The sequence below is a fragment of the Dioscorea cayenensis genome, unplaced genomic scaffold (genome assembly GCF_009730915.1).
Source record: "Dioscorea cayenensis subsp. rotundata cultivar TDr96_F1 unplaced genomic scaffold, TDr96_F1_v2_PseudoChromosome.rev07_lg8_w22 25.fasta BLBR01000819.1, whole genome shotgun sequence".
In the NCBI taxonomy this organism is placed as follows: domain Eukaryota; kingdom Viridiplantae; phylum Streptophyta; class Magnoliopsida; order Dioscoreales; family Dioscoreaceae; genus Dioscorea; species Dioscorea cayenensis.
In genome coordinates this window covers 12,640-34,581 of record NW_024087210.1, presented here as the reverse complement: position 1 = coordinate 34,581, position 21,942 = coordinate 12,640, and the positions used below count along the sequence as shown (strand labels likewise).

Sequence of the window (21,942 nt, the reverse complement as noted above, 5' to 3'; positions counted from 1 at the left end):
TTTTTTTTAAATTATGCCATATTTACTGTTTGGGTGCTTATTTTAGAGTATAAAATTATGGCATAATATAGGTATTATGGCATTAAAGAATGGAATATTTTCCATAATTTTTTTTTATTTTGTTAATCAAACAATAATTTTGTAGGAATAAAATATGCTATAATTTCTATAATAATTACTTGCACTTCCTACATAATAAAATTAGGCCATATTTTTTTGTTTTGCAACCAAACAGGCTCTTAGAAATTGGATGAAAACGGGTTAAAGTACTTAAGTAAATTAGGACTTTTACATTGTTTTGATCCTTAATAATAATAATAATATATATTCTCTATCTTTGTTTATTTATTTATTTATTTTTCTTTTTCTATATGAATACTCAAATTTATCTTATGTTTTAATGCATAAACAATAAAAAAAGGGTGTCATAATAAGGAAGAAAAGAGAAAATAAATAAATAGAAAAGGCAAAGCCAATTCAATTTCTATTTTTAATTAAGTCTCTGCAATATCTTTGTTTAAATAAATATACACATCTGTAACCAGGTATATGCATATACACAGTTATGCACATTTGCAAAAATAAATATGTAAAGTAATAAAATAAAATAATATAAAATAAACATGCAAAATTATTTATTGATTAATTTGTAAAATAATAATATTTATTAATATTTTTGTTTTATAAGCTGCGAGATCTATTAGAATCTGATGTTTGCTCATGTATTTATTTAAACCTTCTTAAGTAAACACTTTTTTTAAAAAAACCTTTTATATATTTAATATTTTATCATAATATTTTTATTTTTTATTTTTTTATTTTTTTGCATTTGCAACATTAACTATGAAAATTATATATATCCTTTATTATTAATATAAATAAACATTAATTATGTGTTGAACTTTATAGTGGATTCTACATGACTGAAGTGATGAGAATGGACTGAAAATCTTGAAAAATTGCTGGAAAGCTCTGCCTGCAAATGGAAAAATGATATTGGTAGAGCACATGCTTCCAATGGCCCCAGAAAGCACACATGCATCACAAAGTATACTTCAGCAAAATATGATCATGTTGGCTCTCATAATCCTGGTGGTAAAGAGAGGAGTGCACAAGAGTTTGAGTCCATGGCCAAACAAGCTGGTTTTTCAGCAATGAAACCTCATTTCAGTTTTGTTGGTGTTTGGCTTATTGAACTTTATAAGTAGATGGTTCTTATATTTTGTTGTCTATCTATATATATCTTTACTTTTATCAGTTAAAAGAAATTAGTGTTGATTTGCACCAGTGATTGATGCAATTTTTTTTTCCTATATATTAGACTATTAGTGATGGATGTAGTCCTATGTAATGCACTTGTTTGCCTATAATAATAAAGAATGTTATGCATCTATATATGCATTGTTTGGTTATGGTTATGGTTATGGTTATAGATGCCTTCTGTCCTTTATTTACTGTTTATTTATTTATTTATTTGTTTTACAATTTCGTCTTTGGAATGTTTGATCATCGGATAAGACTATAAGAGTGCGAGTGTAAAAGAATTTTTAAGTATTAGATTAAAGAAAAGCTTTGGATTCTCAACACCAAGTTTTTGGTTTATTTTTCAAAAAATATTTCTTTGAATTTAAGGAAATTTAATCTTCAATGGACCATTAACTGGTGTTGTAATATGAACTCAAATTAATTATAAATACTAAAAAAGCTAGATTACAGTGGAGAGTTAATTTGCTCTTGAAGCTAAAGCAAAATCAATATCTATATATACAAATTTAATCTCATGATGCAATCAAATAAAATTGGGAAAATTACTGTTTACCCTCGCGAATTTCAAAACTTCCCAAACAGCCCCTGTGAGTTTTGCATATCTCAAACAGCCCTTCTTTTATTGTTTCACTTCTTTTTTGCCCCCTGTATTATGAAATTCCATCATTGCCCTTAAACCTTTTTGCATGCATTTTTTCATTCTTTTTTTGCATTCCTTTTGCATATACTAATTTCTTAAACAGAGAGCTCATTTTTTAAACAGAGAACTCATTTCTTAAACAGAGAGTTCATTTCTTAAACAGAAAACTCATTTATTTAAACAGAAACATCATTTTTTAAACAAAAAATCTTATTTAAATAGAAACAACAATATTTAAGCACTTTTTTAAACGTAAACGCAATATATTAAACAGAAACATCGATAGTTAAACAAAGACAAACAAGCATAAAGACGGTCATTATTTATTATATAGAGATAACGATATTTACATTAAAAATTTAATAAGTTTGTGGGATAAAATTTAGGTTAGCATGATTACATTATAACTACAAACAAACTTATAACTACAAATAAAAGAATTTAGGTTAGCATGAAGAGTAATGCATGTACTCATTTCTTAAACAAAGAACTCTTTTCTTAAATAAAGAGCTCATTTTTTAAACAAAGACCTCATTTTTTTTAAACAGAAACCTCATTAAGTAGGGACATTGAGTATCTCATCATCGCTGATCTTGCGCGAATGCTTGAGCGCTGAGCTCCAGATCTGGCGAGCGATCTCGAAGGTGGCCTGCTCGTGTGGGGTCTTAAAGGAGAAATCTTTGCCGGCGTTGGCGATCCGGCTGACGACGTTGCGGAACTTCTTCTTCATCCGCCGAAGCTTCTCGATAAACTGATTCTTTGTGAATTCAAGCTGGAGCTGGGTCTTGATCTTCTCGTAAAACGGACCAGTATCATGCTGATGGGAAGCTTCAATTGTGCCACGCTGAGAAACGAATTTGAGAAACCCTTTGAGGATCACCAGTTCATCCTCGTCCATCCAGAGCCGTTGAAAAAGCTGCCTCGAGTCATCACAGCTACTTCTTATCTGACACGGGACGAGGCGACATTCCTCGGCTGTCGGAGTTGTGAGGTCTTCGGTGGCGACGTCGGATAAGACAGGCTGAACTTGAACGGAACCATTCTCGGCTGCGGAGACCGCAACATGGATAGCAATAGGGTTAGGGTTAGGGATCATTCCGGGGTTTGGATCCATGGTGCCTAAGTCGGTCACGGGAACGGAGGAAGGAAGCGGCGCCGATGAGGGTTCGATCTCGCCATCTTCGTCTTCATCTTCATCGTCTTCGCTGTCGTCGACCTCATCGTTTTCATCTTCTTCGTCGTCGACCTCGGGGAAGACCGCACGCTCCTCGTCGTCGAGTGAAGGCATCGAAAGGTTGCACCTTTTTCTCCGGCAAGATCGAGATCAAGATCGAGGTGGAGATCAAAATTCTAGTGTTCGAAATTCGAGTGCGAATCTTAAGATTCGGAAAGAATAGGAACTTTTCTGATTGAAACTGAACGAACGAGATGCAACGTGACTGTGATTGTAGGCCGCATGCTTTGCCTCACTATCCCATCCCAACTTCAATAAAGAGATTTTGCGGGTGATAAATACACCCCCAAAAAACTCATTTCTCAAACAAAGACATCATTTTTTTAAACAGAGACCTCATTTTTTTAACAGAAAACTCATTTTTTTAAACAGGAAACTTATTTTTTAAACAAAAACATTGATATTTTAAATAGAAACTCATTGCACCCAAGGGCATTATAGTCAAACCCTGTCACACTTGCCACAACTTCCCACGCAAGGGACAATTTCGTCCAAAAAATTCTAAATTAACTCTATCTATCACTGTTAGATGCTTGGGGGTTTAAAAAATCATTTTATTGAAAAGGAAAGGGTTTTTATGGATAGTCAAATTTTAGGGGGAGAATGTGTGCATATTGTAAATTTTGAGTGTGATTTTACATTTTTTATTATAGCGAAATACTCCCTATCTTTCTCTTGTGGGTATAAGTAGAATAAAAAAGTAATAATAAAAAAGGATTGTTCTACATGTGATTGTTTATTTTCCTTTTGTTATGACGTACATTATTAACTTAGGGTTTACAGACCACAATAAGTGGATTATCATGCTGCTGAAACCAAAAACAAAAGAAGAAAAACAAGAAAAGAAATTATTGTGTTTAATCTTGAAGTTATTCTTTTATTTTTGGAAAAAAATGAATATTTTATTTGGGGATCACAACCAAGAGTTACTTTTTAATTAAATACCTTCTCATAGCATCTTATATAAGTCCACAACATGCCTATTAATTTTTCTTTCTATAGAAAAAATTAAAATTTCATATTATTATGGTCATATATGGCATGCGTATCAATTTTATTCTTTGTAGAAAAATTAAAATTTTTTATAGTATCACGGTCAAAACATGCCTGTTAACTTAATTCTTTGCGTCAAAACTCAATCTTTTTTATAATATAAATGTTAATAAAAAATAGTATGAATTATCATATCATACATTCATATTCAAATGACTTTCAAAATACTATTATAAATACCATCTATATTAATGGAAGAATAGTATCCAATCAGCTGTAAAAAGACAGTTAGACTAATGGTTTATCCACATATTTTTTATAATAGTAAATAAAGACATTAATTTCTATGTTTTTTATTCTATTCACAACTAACCATACCAACTTGATATATATTTCATTGACTTACAATTAACGTTGAGTCAATTTTTTTCCTTTTTTTAAAATCCAAAAATTAAAGAAAACTTATGATTAAAACAAAATGCATATATATATAGATATGAAAGTGCATCTATACTAAAACATTACACAAATAAAAAAATTTAAAACAATTTAATTAAAAACGAAAAAAATATATATATGAACGTATGAATAAATCCAAAAACAAGTAAATTGTTACGCAGCGCATATATATATAGATATTTCTTGATAAGCATATATATATAGATATTTCTTGATAAGCTGATGATGCTTAATGGAAAGTGTTGCAATTGAACCGTTAGACAAATTTATTAAGCATCATCAGCTTATCAATTTAGACAAATTAATTGAAACTCTCTCTCTCTCTCTCTCTCTCTCTCTCTCTCTCGCTCAATATATATATATTGAAACAAAGAAATTATAGTGCATATATATACATAAAAATATATTGAAAAGTCCATTGCATGAAGTCAAAACAAAGATTTCACATTACGACAACCACTACTTGGTCCAGTAAAATGTTATAAAGATGATGAATAGCCAGATTTAGAGTCAATATAGTACTGTTCATTCACTGTTTATGATTATCTGCGGAAAAGATGTTGTTTCTCTCCCCTCCGCTGTTGCATAGCAGTGAGATTTATAAACTTTGTTTGGCTTTCGAAATATCTTCTCGGTGTGTACATAATATAACTCTGATTACTCCATATAACAGTTATCCGAGTTAATAAATCTCTAGAGGATCGTTAATAAATCTGTTGTGTGCCGTAGTCCCAAGCAATAAGTCCTCATCTGTGAAGGACACTGAAGATGTATGAGATACATACATGGCTTCTTTTATGTTGACCTCGGTAAAATATGCTTGATACTCCTCAGGATTTTGTAGAGCATGTATTAAAGACTCCCTGACTTCAACTGACATCATCAATGCATCGTACATACTGAGGAGTGCTGGGACTTTCTTCAAATGTGTCAAAATATTGTAGTTTGGCTTTTTCGAGGGTTTTTTGGGGGAGACATTCTCTTCTTCAGTCATCTTCCTTTTATCTCCGTTATTTGAACTGGAAACCTGTCTTGGTTGAAGTGTCTTCCCAGTTCAAAGCTACATCTGATGTACCTGTTGTGGTGCCTCATCTTCCTCCTCAGGGAAGTTCAGCTCATCTTCTGAATCATCATGAGCAACTATAGCATAACATTCACCTCTTTCTTCAAAGTAATCCTCAGTGAGTGTCAAATTTCCCAAAGAAACCTGTCCTTGCAACCATTTATGGAAAGCTTGACATTCTTCTATGGTGTGTCCTGCAAGCTGATGATATTGACAGTACTTTGGATGACTGTCAAGATGCATCACTCGCTGTCTTTTGGGTTTAGGCAAATCCAATCCATTTTCTATAGCTTGATCAAAAAGCTATTTCCTTTTATCTTTTCTGATAAATCTTTCTTTAGCATTTGTTGTTTTAGTAGGGGCTGGAGAATCCATAACTTTTGAGACAAAATTTTGTCCTGATGATTCTGGAGAATATGTCCCAGATTCATCCCACTCAGCATCTTCAACATGTAGCTGCATGACCTATTAGGCGACTCTTCACGTCACCCTTTTGAATGAAAGCAGGGATGTCTTCAGTAGGCATAACTGTCCTCAAGACCTTATATTTTGGGGTCTTCGGTGTGTAATATGGTTCTTTGGGCCTTACTTGTAGGTAGGGCTCCAAGAGCTTGTCGTTCGCCTTCTTTACTCTCTCCCTGAATGCTATCTTCTTTCTTTGCTTTTTACTGACATAGGGCCGACCGTAATGGTCATATGACTCTTCTGGCTCAGAGAAGCTATCATATTCATTAGTATCATCATCTTCTGGGTTATATAGAGGTTCCCCTCCTGAAATAACCCTACAAGTCTCCACATGCACATATTCTTCATTTTCAATTTTCTCAGTTAATTCCCCTAGTAACTCTTCGACTTCTTCGGGAAAATAATCTTGGAGGGTAATCAGAACCCTTTCCTTCTGTTCATATTCTTCAAGGGTCTCAATATACTCCTCAATAATTGATTTCTTACGCTTTGATTGTTCGCGCTTTTGCTTTCTTTTCTTATTCTTCTTCTTTGACTGTTTTGTCTAGTGACCTTTATGAGGTTGTTGAGAGCGTTTCCAAATGATCCCTGGCAGTTTAGCCAACTTCTTCAGCATCTTCACTGATCTTTTGGATATAAATACTTCCCATAACTCTTCTGGAATGGCACAAGGTTTGTCATCTTCTGTCGATGTAAATATCACTTTGTTACCAACTACTGTGACTTCCCTTTGGGATGACTCCTCAGGTTTTAGAGTAGTCACATAGCGTATATGTTCAGCTGGTTGTTCATACAAAACGTTCTTTGAGAGTGTGATTTTGCCCTCTTGATATTGTCGCTCCACCCAGTCTTTGAAAACATAGCAATCTTCTATTATATGTCCCAACACCCTATGATATGGATAGTAATTGGTATGATCTGTCTTGCTTTTCTCTTCAGGCCTTTTGCATTCAAGGAGCTGCAGACCTTCTCTCACAGCATCTTTGAAGATTTTATGTACTTTATCTCTTCTGAAGGAGTACTTCCTATTCATCCTATCTTTCAAGGAAGGAAGAGGTCTTGATTCATTGTCAATGCTACCCAAGTTAGGTGCCTTAGCTTGTTCCGGCTTATGGGGCTCCGCCACACCTTTCCCTTTCTCAATATTGAAGGTTGTAGCAGTGTATTTGACGCCTTCTATCTTCTTAGATTTGTCTTTATCACTCCTTGAAGTGGTCTAGAAATTGGATAACACCTTCGGGTTTGTCTTTTCCAATTTTTTAGGTTGTGATATTTAGCCTTGGAATGTAGTGATGCTAGATGTACTCAAGAAATGTGACATCCAACTATCAATGTTCCCGAGTAATAAACCCAGTGCCTGCTATTGATCGAGTGGTTGTTCACATTTAATGCTCAAGTTCCTCCATCTCATAATGTAATCGACCACTTTTTCATCTTTGTTCTGGTGAATGGCTACGAGGTCAGCAATTGTGATTTTGTCACTTATGCCCCCAAACCGAACTCGAAAGACATCTTTCAGTTGTTGCCATGTTTGGAATGACTCAGGTTGTAGATTTTCATACCATTTAAATGCTACTCCTGCGAGACTTGCAGAGAACTATCTGAGGAGGAGTGATGGCTTCGCACTTGTATCTCCACAAGCCATCACAAAATGAGCCAAATGTTGGTCAGGATTGCCAATCCCGGTAAATTGCTTGAATTTAGGAACATTATATCCCTTGGGGTAGGGGACTAGGTCGTGGTAGCTGAGATAGGGTTTGTCTCCATCTGTCTTTGTCTCAATTCCTTTGGCTTGATTTAATTCAGCAACTACCATTCTCTGTATCTCCTCCCAAGTCATTACAGTTGATTGTTCCTGAACGGGAGCATAAGAGGTTCCCCCATGTTCTGCTGGCCTGAAGGTTTCCTTTGGAAGTGGTGTTGGACTTCTTGACCTCTGCACATTCTCCATAGGAAACCGTGGGTTACCCCTTACTCAACTGGCCTCAGGGCTTCTCTCGGCCGTCGGGTTGGACTCCTTGATTTTCCTGGTTGTTCAGGTTGATTTTCCATGAGGATTTTAATTTGTTTCCGCATTTGTAACATTGACCCCATCAACATTGCCATGTTGTCATTGAGTCTTTGATATTTAGTATCACAGTGTCCCTTTTGAGGAATAAAGACAGGTTCATCCTCTTCATCTTCATTTAGCGGTTGTACTTCTTTGTATTTCCTTGGTACATGGAGTAGTGGAAGGCTAGTCCCTATCCCTTGCTCCTCATATGGCGGCACATGGCTGGAACCTACTTCTCCATTCAGGGAGTCTGCTACCCTTCTGCTGGATCTTGTAACAGGCCCCGGTTGTTCTTGTTCGGGTGCAAGATCTCCTCTTGCTTCAGTAACCATCTGGTAAGTGTGTACTTCCACATCTGCATCAGACATTTCTTCATCTTTCATTTCCCTCCTCCATTGAAATTTAGAACGAGAAATCTTGGGTTGAGTTCTCGCAGGAGCTAACCGGTCAAACACCGTCTTCTGCGTTGTTGAAATCAATTGCTTCTTCTTTTGATAAAATTCTCTTGGTCTCATCTTCTCTAACTGCAATTTTCTTGATGCTGTATAGATCTTATACAGGTTCTGACCAAATGAATTCCTGTGATAGGACTTTGGAGGTCTACCAACTTTGTTTCACTCAGTTGGGGACGCAGGTCTGCAGTGGTTGCGTTCTTCTTCACCAGGTTAAGAGGTTCAAATGAGTTGTTGAAGGTACTCATTTGATTATTTTTGTGGCATTGGAACAACACAAAATCCAGCCTTTGTTATGGAATCTTGACTTTCTTTTGTGTGAGCCTCGAAAACACACTTTTCTTCTTTGGTGTGTCTTCATCAGATGCGTGGAAAATTCCGCTTTCCCGCTCCTTTGTTGTAATGGTAAAGGTGGGTTCATCATCATCATCATCATCATCACCATTCATGTGAATTACCCTTTTAGGGTGGGATAGCCTCTCAAATGCGGATACTCTTGGTGAGTCCTTGACAGCAACGTCCTCGCCAGTTGCAGGAATAATCACATTGGGACGACGACCTTTGGATGGAAGCTGCGGGACTGTCAAGTTCTCCTCCATAGGCGCAGGTCTCCTGACAAACTGCACTGACTAAGATATCGTGCCAAAAGTCAGCTCAACTCCTGCAGCTCCACTGTTAAAGGTGCAGTTGGGCAATTGAACCTCGGTTCCTTCGACGTCGTGCGGCGAGCATCGAGATGGCGGCGGTAGAGGCGGCGGATACGAACATGGTTGGCGGCATTATTTCGACCATTCAACCGTATCGCGACCTCCTTGACCGAACAGCGGCGTTGGCAGCGGCGGTAACAGCAGCGTCAAGCGGTAGCGAGCATCGGCGTTAGAATTCTTCTCTTTTTTATTTTCCTTTTTATATATATATATATATATATAGATGGAAGCATAGGGGAAGAGATAAAAAACCTTAAAGCTTCTTTCTTTTTTTTTTAGAGATTTTTTTTGGTCTCCTCCTCTCTTTATCCTCTGCTCTTCCTTCCCTTTTAAAAAAACACCAGCCCGTCCTTATCCTCATCTTAACCTCTCCCTGCGAATCATAACGAATAAAACCCAACTTTTAAATTTCGAATTTCCAATTTTAATTAATTTCAAATTTCAAATTTGAAAATTTAATTAATTAATTTTTTTTAATTTAGTTTAATTTAAATTTTTTTAGTTTATTATTATTATTTTTAGTTTATTATTTTTATTATTTGTTACTTATTTATTATTATTTATTATATTATTATTTTATTATTATCCTTTTTTTCTTCTCTTAATTATTTTTCCTCTGAATTTCTTTCAAAAATTTGAATCCCTCCTCAATTCTTCTCTTCTCTTTTTATTTTTAACCCCAAAACCCCCTCATCCTTATTCGAATCCCATTTTCCCATGAGATCTAGCGAGTAGGGTAGGGATCGGATCAATTTTTTTTATTATTTTATTATTTTTTATTTCAAATTTCAAATTTCAAATTTCAAATTTTAAATTTTAAATTTTAAATTTTAAATCTCTCTTGTTTATATATATATATATATATATATTTTATTATTATTATATATATATATATATATATATTTTGTTATATTATTATTTATTATTATATTATTATTATTGTTTATTATTATTATTTTTTTTTTAATTCACTTAATACAAATTCGCCTCGAGATGTGTGTTAGGTTCTTCGGAATTTGCATTTCTCAGATTGCCTCGAGATTTGCTCTTAAGCCACATAAAATTTAAGATTGCCTCGAGATGTGTATTTGGGCTATCCTGAAATTTGAGATTGCCTCGAGATATGTATTCTCAAGGGGAATTTTTTTTTAATTTTCATTTTTGCCTCGAGATATGTTCTCAAGGGGAATTTTGTAATTTTCATTTTCTGCTTCGAGATATGTTCTCAAGTGCAATTTTGTAATTTGCATTTTGTATTTACCTTGGAATTTGCATCCTAGTCCAAGACAACCAAATAATCAATTAAGATTAGGAGATTTAAATTTTAATTCTAAATATATCTATGATTAGGATATATTAGAATTTAAATTAAATTAGAATTTGGTTTCCATTAGGACATTGAGTTTTATTAGGACATGCATTATATTATTTATATATAACAAATGCCCCCTTCCTACTTGTCTCACGAAATTCTCTTTAGTGAGTGCAGGTGAGAGAAGTAGGAATCCCCAATCCTTTCTTTTTGTCATGGCCAATACATCTCAACCTTTTTTTGGGATATGAACCAAAAATTACAATGAGGGTTCCCCAAGGTCAAGCCTTCATGCGCCACACTCCTATGTTTGATTCTGAAGCCGAACCCGCAATCATATATGAAGGAGAAGAACAATCAGAGTGGGTGAAGTGCTATCCAAATCGTATGGCTATTGGCAAATTATCCACGAATCGTTGGTTTGAAGACGGCATAACTGATGTAATTTGCTTGAAACCTGAAGGAGAAGTGAAAGATTTAAAGACATTCGAAACCCTTGGATCCAGAATCATCAACCACCGCCCGGGATGGAAGGGTAGGGAGCCTATCTAAAATAGTTTAATCGATCTTCCATATTATGCAGAGTGGGCCAAATTCATAATCAATAACTACTCCAACGAGCTATCTGAAACAGAATTGATAGGTGGGATTGTGGCTTCAGTCGGTCGCTATGATTTTGACATAAACTTTTATAAAGCGCTAGTAGAGCTATGGTGTCCCGATACTAACACTTTCCACTTCTTGCACGGAGAAGTTGGGATTTCATTATGGGACATCAAGGAATTGGGAGGACTTCCAATCACCGGAGACATCTATGATGAAGTCATACCTCCTAATGACACAATCTGCCGGAGATATGACCCTGAACTTTCTATTTTAAGAATTCTTTTCGACATCTTTCAATGGCTCTCAAGACAAAGCATCAATGAAGATGTATTCTTTGAGGATTGGGTGGAGTTCTTCAGGAGATCAAGACATAGCTCCCGTTATAGATTGGCGTCTAATCCTCCTCCAAAACCTATTTTCAAAGCAGATCTAGTTGCTTTTATAGCACTTTGGATTTGCTTTTTTATTATGCCGGGTGATCGTAATGTAATTAGACTAGGAGTTTTTATGATGGCATGCAACATCGCGCATAAGAGGAGAGTAGCTTTTACACATGCAGTTCTAGAGCGCTTATACTTGGGCTTAAATGCCATGGCTAAACACAGAAGAGGGCCCAGATTCTCCACCACAATATTCCCTGCCCATTTCTTGTATGCTTGGGCGGGTTATTATTTCCGAAGCATATATCTCAAGAGGAAAATAGATGAGAATACCTCAAGTATCCCAGGGTTGCTAAGAATACCGAAGATGCTGCAATTTATGAATTCCAGCGTAACTCCGTTTGTCAATCCTATATATGTGAGGAACTTTATCCGACGTGAAAGCAATTTCATATCTCGCCCTTTTTCGTTCATATATCATAATGACGAGGTAGTTTGATATTTCAGATACCCGACTAGACCTTATAATCCACGGAATATGTGATGAATCTTCATTGTGGAGTTCTTCCGCTTCGGTGTTCAGGAGATCTTTTTACAGAAACTTATAATCCACACCGATTTGGGCGCTAATTTGGATACGATCAACATACTCCGGCATACATTGATGTTCCTAGGAGAGCTTCTTCTCTTGGGATTCTTGCGGGGTACTGGCTTCATCTTTCCCGCCAGAAGACGTTTAGCGCATTCTACATTCCTGTGCATGACAGAGAAGGGAGACTTATACTTGGTTATACACAGAAATGGTTGAGGACTGTTTAAGCTTTTTTCCAACAGAGACATTCGTTGTTGATCCAAGATGACTTCAAAGACAAGAGAACCATTAATAGTGAGCAAGGGCAATCTTCAAAGGGCCACAGATTTATCAATGAAAGTATATTCATTGATGACATTGATCCCACTGCTGACCCAGTTGTCCCATCAAAACGACAAAGGACTAAAGGTATATCAACTTTATCTATTTGCTTATTCATTTATTCATTTCTCTATTATTAGTTTTAGTTTTAGTTTTTTTTTTTAAAGACAAAAACCAACTTTCTTCCTTTATTTCTTTTCCTCCACAAAAGTTTTTTTCAAAAAAATCCCCAGGAACTTTTTCCTTTACATTTACGTCCTCTTTTTTTCCTTTTTAAAAATTTAAACTCTTTTTTTCTTTTTTTAACTTTTTTCAACGATCTGATTTTTTTCTTTTTCGATTTTTTTCAAAAAAATATGATTTTTAATTTGCTTTTTCTGAAATGAGTCAAAAGTCAAACTTTGTGGTTTTTATTCGACTCAAAATCCAAATTTGACTCAAAGTCAAACTTTCTAATTTCACACTTTTTATTTGACTCAAAGTCCAAATTTTGATTTTGATTCAAAATCAAACTTTGTAATTTCACACTTTTATTTAACTCAAAGTCTATCTCCAATATAGGCATACAAATTCTTGACACCCCATTAGACAATGTTAGGGCTATTCAAAGTCCTCCAAGAATTGATGATGCTCCCCCATTAGATCTAGAGATGCACATGAGCTCCCATGATGGTAAGAAATATCTCTCTCTCTCCTTCTTTTTTATCAATACATCTTTAATGAACTTGACGACGTCTTATATCTAAATCAAGTAAATGCACAAGATTTAAGTGCCTGCGCCGGAGAAAACATTGAAATTGGCAATGACAATATTGAGATGGAAGACAACATTGGAGTAGAGGAAAATATTGAGATTGAAGAAGCTCTTCCTAACCCACTACAAGGTATTGCCCTCATGTAGTTTTTTGCCCATTAATCCTCTAAATTCCTTTGAATTTAAACATTTATGCTACTAGGCCCCCTAACTCCCCTTTTTTTTATTTCTTCAAAATTTGCAAATAACTCCCAAACTTCTATGTTTTCCTATTTTTCATAGTTTCTTGCAATTAAACCCTTTAACTTTCATAATTCTTACGCAACTAGCCCTCTAACTTTTTTTTCTTTTTTTCCACACTTCTTCAATATTTGCAAATAACCCCTAAACTACCATATTTTCCTATTTTTCATGGTTTTTTGCAGTTAAACCCACTAGCTTTCATTTTTTCACACATGTTCACAATTTTGCATGTATGTATGTCCTCAAATATATTTTCTTATTTTTTCCTTCACATTTCTCCATAAATTTTGCAACAAAGCCCTTTTTCAATGATTTTTTCTCGATTTTTTTTATTTCTATCTTATTTTTATTTTTATTTGTTTTTCTTTTTGATTTTTGAATTTGCTTTTTCTTTTTATTTGATTTGATTTTATATTTTTTTATTTTTTTATTTTTTGTGGGATAGCCTCTCCATCTGTTAAAAAAAAACAAAAAAAACAAAAAATGAAATAATCGGCCCATCTTTGTACATGAGGTGATAATGATAAACTTAGAGTCTCACCATGCACATTGAATGAAAGGCATGTATGTTTAATTGCATACATATTTATTTATTAGAAACCTATATATGATGCTAAGGTGTCGGAAGGAATCCAAGACCATCCTGAGATAAAAATATCCGAATCATTCAATAAAGCATTCCAAATATAGAAGCCATAATACATAGATATCTAGTCTGTGAGACAAGTCTTGGACACCCTCAAAGTTGATGGAATAACAGATGGGGAGGTATGCACGATCAAGGATAATAAAATGCATATATACTCACTTGCATTAAAAAAAGAGCTTCATCGTATCAACTAGCATAAGGTTTAGCAACAGCAAAGAGGTTGGTGATACTGACTATAATGATAGAAATTATGAAGAGAACTAAGGGGTATGCAGAAAATAAAAAAAAACGAAGAAGATAGCAATGACAAGATTACTTGAAGCAATAACAAGAATGATCAAGGAAACGGTAGATTTTAGGAAATATATGGAAGATGGAGACGAGACATAATTTATGAGAAAGATATTTCAAAATGACATACGGTGCAGTGATAAAAGCACAACCAGTGGTGAATTTCAAGGCAATAATGAGATATATATCTCGAAATGGCAACAAGGCAGGCACAGGCAACGGCAGGCAATGCAGTGACAAGGCACAGGCAGCGACAATAAATATATATATATATATAAATGATGTAATAAATATGTTTATATAATAAAATAACATATTTCATAATTCGCCAATTTTCTTGCTTTTACTTGTACTTTTTTGCTCTTAATCAGAGGTTCCTAAGATTTCTAATCTAGGGTAATTAATAATAGAGGCTTGCCTCTATTAGGAATGGAAGAACTCACAAAATAAATATGACATTTGTGCTTCGATGTATCATCTGGTGTCCTTTTCATAAATAAGATGCCAGATGCATATTTTCGATCCCACAATGGAGACTTGAGGTAAAAAGATAATAGTTCAAATTTGAGTTGAACTCAATAAGAAAAAGAGAAATCTTTATTGACTATATTTTATTTGATAAAAATAAATTCAAGCATATTACAGCTTTATCCACCCATATTATCTAGGGATAAATTTAAATATATTATTTGTATCTTATCCATGGGTAAATTTTAAAATTATTATTATTATTATTATTATTATTATTATTATTATCAGGGTTTAAAGGAAGTTTTAAAGTTTGAAGCAGATAAAGACTTACCTCCATCCTTAGGATTCTAACCCTAAAGATAGAAGTGGGAAGCAACTGATGTAGACTGAGTCAAACTTCCATTAAACCATGTAATACCCACTATCTCATATAACACTCAGGATCTCAAACATGTAAAGCATTTACTTGTTATGTAACTGTTAACCCTACAACTACAAATAGCATCTCTCATTTAAACTAAGAGGAGATTTTCGTTGTGGTCATCGAAGGGAAAGACTAGCATTTATTCTTCACTAACTCCACATTGTTATAAGTCTCAACATTTTAAGGAAAAGTAACTCAAACATCTTTCGATCAACCTCCGAGTTCGAAGGTCTACAAGCTTAAGGTCAATCACATATAAATTCACTATTGTATCTAGGCAACAACAAAAACAAATTAAAAATTCAGTGATCAAAATAATATTTTGACCAAAATTCAATGATTAAAATAATATTTTGACCAAAATTCAATGATTTACCCAAAAAAATTTACCCAAAAAAATTAACCTAAAACAAATGCAAATGAGACAATATCCACAAGGAGAATCAATAAAAAAAGTTAAAAAAAAAAAATAGAAAAAGAAACAAAAAAAAGTAAAACAAATTAACTACACAATAATAGCTATTACATCCTCTTGTACAATTCATTAAAAAAAATCAAAATCAAAATTAATGAAGTTAGTATTGTTAGGGACGGAACCAAGGGGGGGCTAGCAGGGGCTTCAGCCCCCCCTCGGCACTGGAGATGTTCTTTGCTTGGCCGGAAAACACAGAATCAGCCAGAATCCGCCCCCTCTCAGCCCGGCCAGCAGCCCCTCCTCCGAACCTCCACTCCTTGGCCAGCAACCCAGAGCACTTGTAGCCGGTCGACCCCACCTCTCTTTCTTATACTTCTCTCTCTCTCTCTCTCTCTCTCTCTCTCTCTCTCTCTCTCTCTTTTTCTCTCAATCTCTCTCCGCCAAGTCCGCCCCCTCTCCCCGCCGAACCCCTCTCAGGTTTTTTACTTCTCTCTCTCTCTCTCTCTCTCTCTCTCTCTCTCTCTCTCCATATATATATATATATATATAATCATAGATTTTTTTTAAAATCTCTCTCTATCTTTAATTCTTCATTGATTTTTTTTTAATTTTTTAAATATCTCTCTTTATCACTATATCTTCATAGAATTTTTTTTTAATAATTTTTAGGTTTTTATTTTTATTTAAAAACAAATCATTTTTTTTACAAATTAATAGCTATAGTCTAAAATATAATAATATTTTTAAAAATATTTACAAAAATTATTATTTAATCTATGGATATGTTATAAATTACTTTAAAAAACCAATTAATTTATATAATATATAAAATTATATTATTAGTAGAATTTTTTTAAAATTATTGTTTGACACTTAATTTTTATAAACTAAAATATAAATTAACATTTAAATAACTTTAAAAAATTATAAAAATTTTATTAATTGAATTTATGGGTGAATTAAATAGAACATGAATGATAAACTTCATTTTTGTAAATATGCCTACAATGTGTTCGATTAAATGCCTTAATGAGTTAAAATGTTGAAAATATCAAATATCAAATATTAATATGTATCATAAATTCATAATTTATATATGTATAACTAAATAATGTTTAGTGTTAAATCTATATAGCAAAATGCATGATTGTCTATATTGAGAAAGAGGTTTTTGCAACTATTAACAATGAAGCAATTCTACAATATTTTTGAAAAATGCAAACTCATCGTATTCAGTTACCTCTTATGAGGAGCATAGATAAACATTTTATGTTGACTGAAATAGTTTTTTTGGCATTTTACTCTCAGCTCCCCCTATGAATAAGTCTTGGTTCCGTAATCATAGTTTTTAAATAGGTAGAATAACCTAAATGGTCCCTCTACATAGGTCACTCTGCTCTTTGGGTCCCTCTATTCAGAAATGCTCCAAGTTAGTCTCTCTATTCTTGAAAATGAACTTATTGTGAGCATTTCTGAGTAAAGGGACTAAAAGGGCAGAGTGACCTAAGTAGAGAGAACAATTCAGGTATTATACATTTTAAATATGCATTTAATTTATAGAGTTTCACTATCTCTCATATTTTGTATTTTATATTTTGATGTCATTAATTTTTTTAATTTGCTTATATAAAAACCAAAACAAAAATTTATGTTCAATTATTATTTGCAAATTGGTCTTAAAAAAACATCATACTTAAATAACTCTAGATTGTTGCTTGTTGCTTGTTGCTTGTTGCCAACAAATATTTAAATACAATAATATTTTTTAAAATACTTATACATATATGTGTGTATATATATGTGTATAAGTATTTTTTAAAATACTTATACTCCATGCGAAGCATGCCTCCATATATGTATTATTATTTGCAAATTGGACTTTCAAAGCCGCCATCGAACTCAACCTCTTCAACATCATCTCCGCCGCCTCCCCCAACTCCCTCTCCGCCACCGAAATCACTTCCCTCCTCCCTTCCTCCACTCCTTCAACCCCAATCATGCTTGACCGCATCCTCCGTCTCCTCTCCAGCTACTCTATCCTCACCTGCTCCCTCTCCACTGACCCCATCTCCGGCGCCGTCACCCACCGTTACGCCGCCGCCCCCGTCGTCAAATACCTCGCCCAAAACGAAGATGGCTTCACTCTATCCGCTCTTGGCCTGATGAACCAAGACAAGGTCTTAATGGAAAGCTGGTACTATCTTAAGGACACTGTCCTTAATGGAGGGATACCCTTCAACATGGCTCATGGTATGACTTCGTTTGAGTACCATGGTACTGATCCAAGGTTCAATAAGGTCTTTAATGAAGGCATGAAGAATCATTCAGCTATCATAATGAAGAGAATTCTTAAAAAGTATAGAGGGTTTGATGATGTGAAGGTGCTTGTTGATGTTGGTGGTGGTGTTGGTGGTACTCTTGCTCAAGTTGTTGCTAAACATAAGCATATTAAGGGTATTAATTTTGATCTTCCTCATGTTATCTCTGAAGCTGCCCCTATTCCAGGTATTTTTCTTTTCACCCTTTTCATGTTCCTTCATCAAAGTAATATTTCTTTGTACCTATTTATCTGTATATAATTTTGTTATATATATATATATATTTTGTTGTTGTTGATTTAGATAAAGATAGGTTGTTTTAATATATAAATATTTGAATTTAGAAGCACTTATTTAAATGACACAAATTTTTTTACTATTATTTGTATTAATAGAGGTGGATGTAGGTTTTATTAATGTTTGATTAACATAATCAAAATATAAATTTTTCATAATATATATATATATATATATATATATTTATGGGTTTAAGTTATTTGTATATTTCCATAGATAATTCTTCATTAGTGATGTTTATTTATAACTGTTAAGATAATAATTTAACGATTATTATTTATACAATGCTCATGAATTAGAAATTAAAGAAAATATGAGGTCTAACAAGATTTGTCTGGTTGTGTGTGCTTTTTTGATGAAGGTGTGGAGCATATTGGTGGGGATATGTTTGAGAGTGTTCCAAGTGGGGATGCCATTTTCATGAAGGTGAGTCTCTTTCTTCATTTCTTTTTATTTATTTCAAATACTATCATTTTAATTAATTTATAAAAAGTTGTTATGCATTATTAGCATATACAATGAGTTTGCTTAAAGGTTAATTAAAGCTTAATCTAATTAAAGAAGGGGGAAAAAAGAATTTTGCTTATATTTTTATGTTAGTGTTTTTATATACACTGTTTCAAGTCAATGAGGTTTGCCAGAACTTTTATTTGGATATGATATTTAATTAATTAGTTGAAGTTGTGCTGGCATTGCTTATTTATTTCTTTATTAATTTTTCCATGATTTGAATTTTGATTGGATGTCATGGGTTTGGTCATGAATTATATTTTTGGTGAGTTGTGTGAAGTTTTGTTGTAGACTTAGAAATTTGATTAAAACTTGTTAAAATATTTATTAGACAAGGACTTGTACTTTGTTTTGATCCTCAAAATTTTTTTAAATTTTTTTTCAAAAATAATTAAAAAAATGAATGGGATGTAATCTACTTTGTCTGGATAAAGACTTTATATGATGGCATGATGGTGACTTGCACTTGGAGATTCCTCGGTGTATATATATATATATATATCAATTAGTATTATTGTGGAGGTATGATTAGAGATGGGCATGGGCCAGTTAACTAACCCGATTGATCCGATCCGTCGAGTTACGGTTCACTCGGCACCGACCCGACCTGCAGCTCCGTAGGTGTAGAACCCGCCGGGACGGGTTGGCCCTGTTAAACTTCTGGGCGTGCGGTCACGAGAGCCGGGCCCGGAACCGAGCCGGTTTCCATGATGACCCGGCGGGCTGGGCCGGGTTAGCCCATCCAATAAAAATAATTAAAAAATTCTAAAAAATCAGAAAAATTCGAAAAGCAGGTTGGGGACCGGGTGGGCAGGGCCGAGTTTCAACTCGGTCTAAGCCGTGTCTGGCGGCGGGTCAACCAGCCGACCCCAGGGTTGAGATGAGACAACTTTATGTCAGGCCCGTCTCCATGATGGGTCGATTATGATTTGTTGGTCCGCCCGTCAGGGAGTCGATGACGGCGAGGGGCAGTTCCAGAGTCGGGCCGGGTTGCCGGATGGCCGTGCCCACCTCTAGGTATGATTGGTGATTTATATTTTTATTTTCCTAAATAACTTAGGCAAAGTAAATTAATTTTTTTTTTAATAACTTCAAGACCATTCTGTAAATAGATACATTTCTAAGAGAGTACATCATTATACACAATTATGCACATCTGTAATAATAAATATATTAATTAAAAATAATAATTAAGTCATTATTGTAATAGCCGAATGGTCAAGACATTTAACTCTGATAATATGGAAAAAAAAATTATTTACTAATTTATTTATTTAAGCTTTTATATGCTAAATATTATTTTGTTTGCAACGTTAACCAAGTAAAAATTATATCCTTTATTACTTATACAAATAAACATTACTAACTTGTTGAATTTTTACAGTGGATTCTACATGATTGGAGTGATGAGCATGGTTTTGAAAAATACTGAAAAAAATTGTTGGAAAGCTTTTGCCTGAAAAATGGAAAAAGTGATACTGGTAGAGTGCATACTTCCAGTGGCACCAGAGAATACATATGCAGCACATAGTGTGTTTCATTTGGATATGATTATGTTGGCTCATAATCCTGGTGGTAAAGAGAGGACTGCACAAGAATTTGAGTCTATGGCTAAACAAGCTGGTTTTTCTGCTATGAAACCTTATTTCAGTTTTGCTGGGGCTTGGGTTATTGAACTGTTTAAATGAGTAGTTTTTATTACAATTTGTTTATCTGTCTTTGTTGTGTCTTCATTGCACTTGTGATTGATGTACTTTTTTTCTTATAAATGGCTGATGTATGTGGTTCAATTTAATGCATTTGCTGATCCTAATAACAAAAAGGGTTGTGGTATTAGATTTTTTTTTTTTTTAATTTCATATTTGGGATGTTTGAGTGTGGGATTAGAGTGTGAGTTAATTTTTTTAAAAATATTTAATTAAAGAAAAAACATTTTTATTTGAGTTAGATCAATTTGATTTGAATTAAATAACTTAAAATTAAAATTTATGAGATGTTATAATAAGATAGTTTGAGGAATATATTTGTACCTCAACCAATCAAGATTGTTAGAGTAATAATATTACTTGTATATATACTGTATACTTATATGTATATACTGTTAAGTATACATGCTCTTGTATACATCATTCTTGTATTTATATGGGTTAGTTTCAGTCTAATGAACATACAATTCATTCTTTCTCTCATATTTTGTCTATCATGGTATCAGACGCCTGTTGATATTGTCGAAATTTTGCTCCGTTCAGTTTTTGACGACGAAGTTGCTTGTTTGGTTCGTCGTTTGTTTTTGTGTTACAGGAGTTTTGTAAGCCACTTTGTTTGCTCGTCACCGAATTTTTGTCCGTCCTCCGATGAGCCTTGAAAGCCCTGTTAACTCGTCACCGAGTTTTGTCTGTCCTCCGACGAGCCTTGAAAGCCCTGTTAACTCGTCACAGAGTTTTGTCTGTCCTCCGACGAGCCTTGAAAGTCCGGTCTACTTGAAGCACTACCGTTTAAAAAAAAAAAAACTGAAAACTTGTGTTTCGTCGTCGCAGTGTCTACTATTGTCGCGATCCTACACTCATACGAGTTTCGCTGTTGCCACCAGCCAGTGCTTGCCTCGTCATTCCGTTGCCAACAAGCTCCAAAGCCTTCCATTGCCATCACCTGCATCTTCCGCCAGCGACCGCCGAGCTCTATAGTCCACACATTCCATTATTCTTCCTACCTGGATGAAGCCATCTACATCAACTTTTCCTTGACTCCCGACCGGCGCACCTTTTCACTCACTCAAGTTCCAACGCATTTGGCATTATCCCATTCGTTTGTTTCCCACCCTTATTCGTTTTCCCAGTACCCATATTATATATATTATAATATATCTATACTTATCCTATATCTATATCTATATACCCATAGTATCTATATTAAAATATATCTATATATATTATAATATATCTATACTTATCCTATATATATATAAATACATATATTTATTAAAAAAACACAAAAACAAAAATCTGCCAGCTCAATACCCGAGCTGTT

At 34.2% G+C, this 21,942-nt stretch overlaps 1 pseudogene; it reads left to right on the top strand.

The window, feature by feature from the left end:
• Positions 1 to 17,672: 17,672 nt before the first annotated feature.
• On the top strand, positions 17,673 to 20,751 carry LOC120255071 (annotated as a pseudogene).
• Positions 20,752 to 21,942: the final 1,191 nt, after the last annotated feature.